The sequence below is a fragment of the Chiroxiphia lanceolata genome, chromosome 2 (assembly GCF_009829145.1).
Source record: "Chiroxiphia lanceolata isolate bChiLan1 chromosome 2, bChiLan1.pri, whole genome shotgun sequence".
Taxonomy (NCBI): Eukaryota; Metazoa; Chordata; class Aves; order Passeriformes; family Pipridae; genus Chiroxiphia; species Chiroxiphia lanceolata.
Window position 1 is genome coordinate 100,835,882 of NC_045638.1, and position 12,735 is coordinate 100,848,616.

Here is a 12,735-nt window from a genome sequence, read left to right on the forward strand (position 1 = left end):
TTCCCCATGAGTAGGCAAAAGGAAGGAATTTGGCAACCTGGACAGGACTGTCACCCCTGCCAAGACTACTGAACCACAAAACAACTTCCCCCAAGGATTCTCAGGTGTTTTAAAATTGTCTAAACTGAATTGACAATACCATCTGTACCATTCAAAACTGCAAAAAACCCTACAGTGTCTAGCCATCTACCAGCATCCCAGCACCCCATTTTTCAGAAATGAATTTGAATTGAATGAGAGTGAATTTGAGAATGCATGTTTTGTGCATGAGAAATCTAAACTTGATTAGTTAATAACCTAACACTGCTTTGTTGTTACAGGAAAACAAGGGATGGGTTGGATGGGTGGGTGTGTCCATATCCCTTTTTGCACAGAGTGAATTGATAGGTCTGCAGACATGACACAAACATGAATACATTTTAATTTTTGTTACAGCAGCAAGTCCCTTCATACTCATTAGGTCCTTCATGAAACAGCTTGTCTAAAATTCTACTTGACAAATGTATTCTCAAAAGTGATCTCGCAAGTTTGTTTCATCTTCGTTAGCAGTTCAACCATCTTTAGTACTGATTTAATACAGGTGAGAAGGGAGGGATTCTCTTGATGACAACTACTGTTGACAATTTGTGCTGGTTTAAAGGTAAACCGGCAGGGGAGATGAACCCAACTCAAAAGAGAGATTATAAGTCAGAATAACAATTTAATAAAGTAATACAATAAGTACGATTATACCGACAAACAATTGGTTTTAACCCAAAAAACCCAAATGTATAACCCAGCACCCTGGGGCATGAACAGAGTGGTGTTCTGTGGGCCCCTGGAGTTCAAAGTAAAAGAAGAGGGGAAAACCTGTTGGTGAGAGTGCTGTTGCAGTCTGGTCAAGAGTAGTGATTGCAGTCCAGTCGAGAGTGATGGTTGCAGTCTGGTTGGAAAGTGGTGGTTGCAGTCTGGTTGAGAGTAGTGGTCTGCAGTCTGGTTGAGAGTGGTGATCTGCAGTCTTCCTCTGGATCCCACGAGTGGTTAAAAAAGTTCCAAGACTCCAAGATTATATATCCTCCAGTTCTGGCAGGAATACCCAGTACCTCCCTCAGGGCGGGGAGTTCCACAATGGGTGTGAGGACAAGAACATCCTTCTATCTCGCAGGCCTCTTAACACCTAGTTTATAGCCTGAGGAGTCAGGCTGCTCTGGGCAGAGGGTGTAAACAGTCTGTTGATAACAGTTGCTGGGAAATGGCATGGAAGGCTATAGAATACACAGTTTTGGGTTACACCCATACAGTGATGAACTGGTCCCAGCAATTGTGTCCGAGTTAGAACAGCTGGGACCAGTTCATCACTGCGTGGATGTAACCCAAACTGTGTATTCTATACCATCTGTGTCACTTCCCAGGAATTGTTAAGAAAGACCATTTGCAGCAGCTGCACAGAGCACACCTGACCCCTCAGGCTATAGTTATGGGTGATGCTAACTCCCCTCCAGGGAGTCATTAGCACCTCCACACACAACCTTAGGGGTCATGTCTGCTAACAGGCCACCAAGGATTCCAGAAATATCTCATCCATTGTGGAACTCTCCACCCTGGGAGAGATACTGGGCATTCCCACTCAAACCTGAGGGTATATAATCTTGGGGTCTTGGGACTTCTGGTACCACTCGTGGAGAGGGTGACTACAAATACATATGGAGGGCAATTTTACTCTAGAGTAGTTTTCACACATCTCAGAAGAGCACCACACAAAGGATGCAGAGCCAAGGGTGTACTAGCTAACTCCAGAACCAAAATATTCACAACCATCGGGATTTGGGTTTCAGTTAATTCACTCTTTTGAGTGGTTCAGCTTGTTTTCTCATGCATGGCACAAGATCTTGCTTTTGAAAGCAAAGTTACTGTACTCTTTGCCAATCCTCACCAGAAGGACCAACTTCACTCAGACTGTTTCTTACAGGCACGATATTGCTCTTTCACTCCTTTAAAGTAAAGGCATTGCTTGAAGAAATTGAGCTTAATTTACTTATGAAAAAACAGTACTAAATCAGAATCTGGTACCTATTCTTTGGAAATAACCAGAATTTCTCTTACTTTGCAGAGAGAGGTAAATACTTTATTTTCCTTAGCTGATAACTTCAATTAAAAAGTCTACAAATCACATCAGATTAATTAAGTACTATGTGAAAGTACAAGTATATATATTTTACTTTTTAATGTATTTCATTTGCACAACTCTGGTTATAAATATTGATCTGTTTGGATCATTAACTGAAGTGCAGCTTTAAAAATAGAATGATTAAGTTCAATAAAACCTAAATTTGAGAATAGCAATTTTAGGCTTTTAATACAGCAACCATCAGCTTAGCACAAGCCAGATGGATTGCAGAAGAAATAGATATGAGGCTGTTTCCCACAGCAGCTTCTAAAGTAGAGATTACTGTATCTTCAGCTGTTAAGAAGAATCATGGTTTCTTCTGCTAGTTTACCAGTGACAAATTGGCTTTAAAGAGTCACTATAAGTAGATAACGTATGGTAACCTGTGAAAAATATGTTTATTGAGTTAAATGAGAGCATTAACTTTAAATGCAACGTGAGCTCTTGCCCACATACAAAGTCACTGGTGTGAATGGTACTTACTGTTACAACTGGGGTAGATCTTGGAGACCTCTGCAATCTGAATCATCTAAGACTTGCAGGCATTGTACTCTGCCCATGGTCAATCAAACCCTTAAAGATCACAAGGGCATTGAAAGGTTAATCATTATCTATCTGTCACTATTTTGCAAAGAAGGTAGGAAACTCAAGTAGTAGAAGAAGCATGCACAATAAAAAGCTGAAGGAATAAATAAATTATATTTTTCTAGCAAAAAAATACATATGTGTGTGTTGAGGAGCATTGCAGCAGAGAAAAAGGCCTTGGTGTATGTCCCCAAACTGAACAGAATAAGGTGTCCTGCCTGAGGAGCCTCTCCATCTAGAATATGGCAGATTAAGAAGTCCTGTGCCTCTTTCCACCTTCCAGCCTCTGTTGTGCAGGTACATGCCATGTATGGTCTGGAAGACATGATCTAGCACAGCACAAATTAGGTGTCTACTGAAAACAACAATTTAAAGCAGTCTAAAAGGAGCCATCATATCAAGATAGGACTGAACGAATATTTTTCTTGAGTTGACCAAAATTTACTGACATTGACTATAATGTCTGGAAAGATGATATGCAGTTGGAAATTTCACACATTCTTCTTCTCCTTGCCAATGGAATTTCCCACCTTTCTTGTGGATGTACTAGTGATACAGTATAATTTACATATCCTGTATTCTCCTTAAGACTTCGGTTTATCAGAGCACAGTGCCTACAAGATCTAGAATACACAGGATGCAGAGTGATAGCAGAGTTAAGGGTGAAAATAAGAAAGAAATAGGTGTTTGTCTAAACTTTGTCTGCAGCAGAACTTACATTGATGCTATGGTTGGCAAAGAAGACTCTAGAAGAGCTTTGTTTATGATTTGTAGGATGGATGGCTCAGAATAGCAGGAGATGTGAGCAACGTCCAGCTCACATGTAACTCTGGGTAAAGAAAGAATGTAGGACTAAAAAAACCCCACACTGGCTCTCTATCTGGTAAACAAGCGTTGCTGAAATAGTTGAACATTCCCTTTTACTCAGGCTGGAATGAGAAAAGTCAGGTCAGCTCAGTTTGGTCCCTCATTCAGCAGTTGGAGGCTCACGAAGCTTCCTACTTGCTGAGCTACTGTCCCCTTAAAACAATCCATTGCAAGTAAATGCTATTTAAATCGATAGTGTGCATTCACAGACAAAATTGGTTTAAAATTTATTACGTGTTGTGGCTCACCATGTCAAGAAAGAACAGAGCACACATTTTAAAAGACAAGCAGGTTTTCTTAAAATAATCAAACATTCAATAAAAGATGTTTATTGTTGCCATTTTTATTTGTTAGAATGGGGAGTGGATTTTTTTACTCTTCCTCTTGCAAGCTAAGCAGTGTTGAATAACCATGAGGAGGATACAGAAATTTGCTTTTTTAACTTTAGTAATAATTTGAATTGTCTTTGAATTTATTTTAATCTTGATTTAAATGTGTAATGCAGTGTATTTGTCTCTACAGTTCTTGAATTTCCCACTTGCATAAGAAAATACACTCCAGAATATACTTATTAAAGAACATAATGGCTTTGAGGGATTTTTAAAAGCAAAAAGATATTCTAATCTTCTTTCACTGTAGTAGTTGCATACTTCAAATGTAGACAATGTTTGCTTTACAGTTAGTAATTATTATGGCTGCCAGATACAACTAAAAAGCAGCTTGTGCTCTTCCTATGGCTTCCTTCAAGCATTCACTATGTAAGTTGTTACTGAAATAGCTAAATTAAGAAATACTAACGGCTACCATTTGTATGATCTTTCCTCTCCAAACCCCTAAAACAACTTGCAAGAGGGGCACTATTGACCTATGTTGTTCTGAGGAGAAGTGAAGGGCAGAGCCATTTGGGCACAAGCATTTGCCCATTTAAGGTGGTTACACTTGTAAGAGTCGTGCATGGAGAGTACAAGCCTTTTCAAAGGCTTTTCACCACACAGCAGAGGGACTTTCAAAAAGCTTTGAACAAGCTTTCTCTTAAAGGGCTTTTAATAAACAAATTCAAAAATGTTCAAAAAAAAAAAGAGAGAAGAGTGAGAGGACAAATTTGTTAATGCTAAATTATTTAGAAGAGTGGAAAGGATGCTGTATAAAGACATACAGAAAGATGACAAAATAGTGGAGAATAACATGAAAGCTGAAATGCAGTGTCGGTAAATGTGCAGTGATGCATTTAGGACTCCCAGTTTAACCTGATGTGTGCAAGAATGGGCTCTGAACTAGCTGCTGCATGTCTAGAGTGAGAACTCCCAGTTACAGCAGCTGTTTCTACAAAACATCTTTTGGCCCAAGAAAAACACCAGGATGCTTCAAAATATCAGGGAGGAAATAGAGAACCAGTCTAAAAATGTAATTATTATTTTGTATAAACCCACGGTGGGCCTATAGCTCAACACTGCATGCAGTTCCAAATTTCTGGTCAGAAAGGTTGTACTGAGGTGAGAAAACACACAGATAAAGGTGTCACACAGAAAAGAATAGCATCCAAAATAGAAATAATTAGATTAAGATTCTTTTGCAGAGAAAAGAGACAACCAAAGGTAGATGTGACAGAAATTAATAGAAACATCAATAACATCGAGAAGATCATTATGAAATTATTTGATTTTTCACAATGTAAGAAATAGGGGCAACAAATGACAATATTTTGACAGGTTGAAAACAAACAAAAGAAGGCACTTTTTCAAGCAACACAATTAAACTGAGAAATTCCTTGCCTGAGATTATTTTTAAAAGTGTTATTTCTTACCTGTTCAAAAAGCAACAGGGCCAATTCACGGAAGCAGGTCTACCAAGACTGATAAAACCAGAAATAGTGTTTATAACCAAGTAATTTGTTAAACTACTGACTGCTGGAAGCAGGGAAAATATGTCAGGGAAGCATCATTGTACATTTGCTGCGTTATTATGCATTCAGTACTTGACTACTACTGAAAACCAGGCTAAATGGATCTTACTGTCCCTCAAAAATGCCTCAGAGGTCTGAAGATGGCCTGCCTCTACAAACATTTTTTTGGTCAGTAGGCTTGTCCAAAGAAACCAAATGGATCCTGAACAGAATATGACTCCACAGAAAATGCCAACATCTACGAACGATTTCATCTTGGGTGGAAGGATGAATATTAACCATGTTGAAATCAGCAGGAATTTTGGCACCCCTGCAACAGAAGTAGCATCTCACCTCATGCTACCTGATTCCCAAGACTCAAGTATTCCCAACACATCAGGCTTCTTCCTGGTGACTGCCTGAACAGTCAGCATGAAAGGCAAGAAGATTTTCACAGCACGGGGCATTGCAGCATGCTGTGCTGGTTTTGGCTGGGGTAGGGTCAATTTTCTTCACAGTAACTGGTATGGGGCTGTGTTTTGGATTTGTGCTGAAAACAGTGTTGATAAGGCAGAGATGTTCCTGTAATTGCTGCTAGCACAGAGTGAAGGCCTCTCCTCCTGCTGGTACTACCTCACCAGTGAGGGGCCTGGGGGTGAACAAGAGCTACACAGCCAGTACAGCTGTACCCAACTGATCCAAGGGACATTCCACACCATATGGCATCATGATCAGTGTATAAAGCTGGGGGAGGATGGTATGGGGGGGTGTTCAGAGCAATAGCCTTTGTCCTCACCGTTACACATGAGGTAGCCCGGATTTTCTGTGTACGGCTGCAAACCTGTCTGCCCATGAGAAGTGGTAAATAAATTTCTGGTTTTGTTTCACTGGTGCACACGGTTTTTGCTTTCCCTATTAAAGTGTCTTTATCTCAACCCATGAGTTTGCACACTTTTACTCTTCCAATTCTCTCTCCAGTCCCGCTGGTGAGGGAGCGAGCGAGTGGCTGCATGGCATCAATTACTGGCTGGAGTTAAAACACAACACATGCTCTTCAACGCTATGTGAGAGAAAGAGCTTAAGAACTACAAGACTCTATACTAAAACTGCATACAAAAATGTACTGACACAGTGACTGTGGAATTGGTCTGCTACAGTCAGTCTTATCAACACATCAGCTCTGTTTTAACATTCTGATAGCTGAGGCTGGAAAGCAAACCTGATTTTGCATCCTAAACAGAGGCATGTAAAATGTTTTATAGGCTTTCACGCTTTATTTGAAGATTATCATAAAGTGAGGTTTTTCATACTGCAAAGAGTCTAAACCATAAAGCTTTTACGACTGCTGACAGTTATCACAGTTTTTTCAGAGAATGATCTGGTCTGTATTTTCATCAGAATTGAAAGTATCAGAACTTAAGTAAAAAGTCCACATTTTAAGATAAACTGTCCCTAACTGAACAAAGCCTCACTGAAAAAAATTGCATTTATATGGATCTTGTAAGCACATTTTCTTTGGTTTTTTAAAAAACATTTGATTCAAAAGATTTTTTGATTTTTTAAAAATGAACATGTTAGTGGATTTCAAAAAACATTTGATATAGTATTACTCAGGGGCTGAAACATAGAGTTATGAACTAGAGAATGAGTAATCAACCCCATGCAGCAAGGTACATTTACTATATTAATATTTTCTTGATCCATACCAACACAATAAAAGAATGAAAACAGAATCACTGCTTGCTAGGAAAACCTCTCCATAAGGCAGTGTTTTCTGCACATGCCTGATATGGCTCCATTTATCAGTGAGAGTCATTTCAATATTTCTCTAGGAACAGCAATTTGCTTAATTGTGGTTGAGCAAGATGGTTGGAAGCTGCTGAGATACAGAGAGATTTTTAGCGGTGACAATCCATGAAGTAAACTAATCTCTCCTTGACAGATGAATCCAATTTTTGGATTTTAAGTCTAAATCCAACAGATGAAGCTAGTCCACTGAGGGTTTTAATAATAAGAAAGGGGAAATGAGACAAACTATATAGCTAAATCATTGTAACTAGACAGTTGGAAAGGTAGAGACAGTTTGCACTTGTAACGAGTTAGATCTCATGAAACTATGTAATGGCATAAAAACCTTAACAAAGAATTAAAACAAAGATGGAGGACTTTAATTGAAAACTTGATCAATTAGCACAGAGGCCATAAGAAGGAGGCAACAGAGCATGAAATTTGATTAAACTGAACCATACATCCTACTTCATTTTCAGCGATGTTGCAAAACCGATGACCTTGAAATGAGAAGACATTAGAGGAGTGTAAAATAGCAGTTATCTCAATGCTGGCTAAAATAGAGAACTGATAATAAATATTGTACTGTAAGGAAGCCCTAAATTAAAATCACATACATATTCAGAATGGAGAGATGGGTAGTCATAAATTGCAGTAATTGACATGCAATCCAAATTTATTACAATGGATCTAGGCAGAGGGAAAGCAAGGAAGTGCCCCTAACTTCACAGATTTGACAAACGGAGCAGATCATGCTCTAGCCCGCTGACTACTCAGATTGCTTTTTGACAGTTGGCATGTTTCTAGTGCATTAAATGATCTTTTGTAGTTGGTGAAGTAGATTAAATTCTAAAGATGCACTCAGCATCTACAGCAACATGGCACTGAAGTCACAGTTCCGTTTTGACCCAAAATTAATTCACAAAACAAGATACTCCTTCACCCACATCACACTGCCATAAACCTACCAAGACCCTCTCACTTTTTGATAGGTGAAATAATAGGTCAACCTGATGATACACTGCTTTGAATACAAGAATGTCTTTGTTCCCGTTGCAAATAGGTGTGGCTCTGCCATCGTTCTTACAGATCACTACAGCACATGCCCATCCAGCTACAAGCCCATATTCTCCTAGGACTAAGTGTAAGGACTCAGACATGTTTCTACCACTATACAGAACCACCAACAGAAGCCCCAGCAACATGGGGCTTACATCTTGAGCTGCATTTCAGCTTATCCCAGCTATGAACAGACAAATTATGCCTTTCATCAGAAAAGCCTGCTACAACAAAGGTTCTCCTTTAGTATTTTTTAACTGCTTGGATTGACAAGGAGACATTGTACAGGTTTAGTGTTTTATGTCATGTGACCATGGTGTTTTGCTTCTCTACAGTGCTCTTTAAAATTAGATTTACTGTCATGTGGAAGTACAGCTTAAGTGATTCTGAGATGGATTTTTTCCAATGTAATGCCAATAAGATTTGAATGAGATCATCACAGATTGCTTTTGAGAGTCCCACTTATTACGAATTCCAAAATAAAACAATAGCAAATGTATACATATATATATATATATAGTGATGCTTTTGCCATCAGTGTTCTTCTGAGGAAAAGTGTTATGGGTAGAATTTCCTTATGAGAAATATGCAAGAGATTTTATTATCCTGAGGAGGATTTACAGCTTGTTCATGCACACTACTTATCCCCTCAGTGTAAAATAACCCAATTGCAGGAGGATAATGTCAGTATCGTGTCATTTTCTGCTACATTGTCAAAAAGCAAAAAAAAAGAATATTTAATTTTATGTATGATGGCAGAAAGTGAAAGAAATTTCAACACGTCATGTAACAGTAAATATTGCACTGTACTGTCTTGAAAAGAACTAAATCAGTTAAACACTATAAAATAGGTTGTCCACTAATCAACCACATCAGTGCTTCTTGCTTTATTGGTCTACCTTCCTCTGCAAAGAAAAAGAACAGGACAAGCTCTGGTGTAATACTGATTTGCAGTGGTCAGGGCTCCAATACATCCTGTCCTGGGATACCAGTGCAAAGTACATGGAACACTTGCAAGTGTTAAGAGTATTTAATTCTTTCCAAATCTTTCATGTGTAGTTTTGCTTTTAATCTATTTCCTTATTTTTAGTTCCCTGTTGAAGAATCCACCAAATAATTTTACCTGCAAATTTCACAGTCTGACTTTCTTAGATTCTTCCTAACTCACTGTTCTATAATTCCGTGAGAAATGGAGAAAGAAAGCTTGCAAACACTGGGCACTTGTTCTCATACATTTGCTTACAGTTTCCTTGGGCTAAGAAAGTACTAGCAGAGGCCCTGATATTCCATTAAGACTGTGGGGGTTTTTTATGTTTTGTTTTTCTTCAGTGTGTGTACCAACTTCCCTTTCCAAAGAAGTGAAAGACACCAGCATCCAGTTACATAAACACTCATCTAAACAATATCAACATGCAAGGAGAAGGGGTATTATTTATGCAAACTGATTTTCTTTCCCTTTTGTTCCAGTGAAGCTTACAGCAATTTGTGTCAATCTGGTTTATGGGTGTCCATGGCTATTGGTTTTTGTTGGGGTTTTTTTTTTCCCTTTCTTTCATTTCTTTATAGTATCTGGTTCCTTTCTAAATTTTATATCATGCACGAGAGGCAATATGTATTTATTCTGAGATAGTTCTACTTTAATGCATTGCACTAAATGAAGTGTACTGCTAAATACTACTTTTTTGACAGTCAAGTGGGATATGAGAATAAACACAAAGAATATCAACATTCATGGGCTGCTAGGAGGAGGTGCAGTCTGTTAATGCAACATCTTACAAAAGAAAAACCCACGTAAACAAAAAGAAAAATTACAAAAACAACAACAACAAAAATAGCCAAAATAGATCAGTAATTCACCTTCCTCAGAATTCACAGGCACAAGGAAGAGACCACCATCATGTTTTAAATGTGCACTGATGATGTATGGACAGTAGGGACAGAAATAGTCCAACAGATAATTCTTAGAAGGCACTTTTCTCATCAAGCCCACGCAACTTCTGCACTGGTCAGCAATGGCTCACAGGTTGCAGGGGAAAGATGGCAAAAGATGCAATAAGAGCATATAAGAAAAACCTCTACAGAGATTTCTTTGCTAGCAGAAATCACAAAGTGAATAGAGCCTATTCAAGGCAGTTCAGCAGGTGAACTGAGTCGGCACACAATCACCGCAATCATTGTCTCCACTGGCCAGGTACCTATAGAGACTTTGCGCACTCACAACACCAGTGTGCAGTGTGAAGCTCCTTCTTTGTGTCAGGCATGAGAAGTACCTTCCTCTGCCTTCAGACAAAACCTAAGGAAGAGGAATCACCAGTATTTCCCTCTGTAAATTGATACAGCCAATTCTATTATTTGTTTGTTTACAGAGGATTTGTTTCATTCTTAAGCCACTGGGACAATCCTTGCTGTGGATTCCACATGCTGATTCTGACACAGGAACATCATATGGACTTTTTTTACAACACCATAGGGATATTCACTAGCACTGGTGAGGTTTGCTAAACATATTAAAGTTTTTATTAAAAGAAAATAGAGTGCTCCCCTCTTTTTGGGACAATGAAACCCTGTGAGTCAATTGAAAACCCTTTTTCAGAGAAGAAGACAGAAGAGGAAAAAGCTGGGCTTGGGAAAGAGAAGAGCAGGGAGAATAACTCTAGGAAGGTCCCTTCCAACCTAAATGATTGATTCCAAAAAGTCCTTCAACCCTGAATTCCATGTTGTGCATCCTGTGAAAGACACATACGATGAACAGTCGTATCACTTTTTTTTTACCACTTTTTTGATTTGTACCAGCCAACCAGTGATCACTCTTTTGCTTTAGCTTCAGTGGACACATGGGTCCTAAAAACTCAGTGCAAGACCACCTGGAGCCAAATCAGAGATCCTCAATCTTAAGTCAACTGCCTTTTGAACCCTAACTTGCCTTGCTCAAGGGAAAGCTATTGCAAAGCTCATTTTATCCTCTGCAAGCTCCCATAGAGCAAACAAGTCTTAGGAGGGTCTTGATGTTGCATTTAGCCAGGCACCACAGGAATTATAGGTAGCCTAGCTTACAGGCAGTCTCCAGGCAGCAATGCAGATAATCAGACAAGCTCTGTCTACGTTACCAAGTAACACAGGCCAATAAGAGAAGATTTGTAGGCCTGAACAGATGGTGCTTAGGAACTGGTATCTGCACTAGTTGCACTTCAGAGAGCTTTTACTTCAAACTACTTTTAGTCTGGCCCTATGCACTGAGCCCATTGCATTTGAAGCATTACAGGAGCATGTCTCCTGGTTTAGTTGCATCCCGAGAAATCCACTTTGAATACTCTCAGCCTTGTTCATGATGTAAAAGTTTGCTAGGTGTGGACCATGAAGAGATTTATTCCAAAACTAGTCGGAAGTAAAACGCTAATGTGGTTGCATCCATGAAATTTTTAGGAGAAAAGTCAGGGATCTTTCAGACATCTCTGTGGCATGAACTGATTTGGGTGTTATCTCACTGACTCTGGCAGCTTAAATATTTCTTATTTATAAAGCTTGATTAGAGGAAAGAGGGTTTCCTAGGCCTGGAACTGTTGTTTTACAATTTGCATGGCATAGTTTGAGATATGCTATCTAACTTTAGAAATACTCTTAGTGATATCTGACACCAAAACAAGCACCAATATAAACTTAGAAATGGGATTATATCTCACTATTTGTTTAAACTGTGTTATTGAGTAGAATCACATATCTTGGCTGTAAAATATGTGATAAGCCTGTAGGATCTTGGGTAAGAAACGAAAAGATGAAATACGGTAAATGAGGCATTTCAGTTCTTAGTTATTTGCATTGTGTTTTTTTCTGCGGGAATTTCCATCCCAATTTACCTTCTACTGATGCTCAGCCTTACTTGCAAAACCCCCAGTAGGTTTATCAACCATTTGGTGTTTTAACCAAGAAATTTGTTCATTTTACTATTTAGTGTGGTGCCACACTAGCTGTTGACCTTGCACTGTGGCTTCACTTAACCAATAATTTACTAATCTTCTTATTATTTCAAAATTATCAACATTGCTTTTAAGATGTTACTTGAAACAATTAGAGTGAGTACCATTCATATGAATTCTCCTTTTCAAGTGGGTACAGCAAGTCTTTTGATTTTTCCTGCTTATTTTTATCCTCTATAAGGCTTTAATTCTAGTAGTTCTTATGAAAAATTCAAGAACTACAGTTATGTTTGCAACTGCAGCTTCTAATTTATGATTCACCGGTTTTGGAATACCAGACTTAAGATACCTTGCAGCTAATTTTCAGATGTGCTGAATGTCCACAGCTGCTGGCGGCAGCTGCTCGATGCTAGTCTGTCTTGAGATTGGCAGAGGGTTGGCATGTTATGCATTAGGGTACACATAGCCACAAGACAATATTGCCAGTGGTCCTG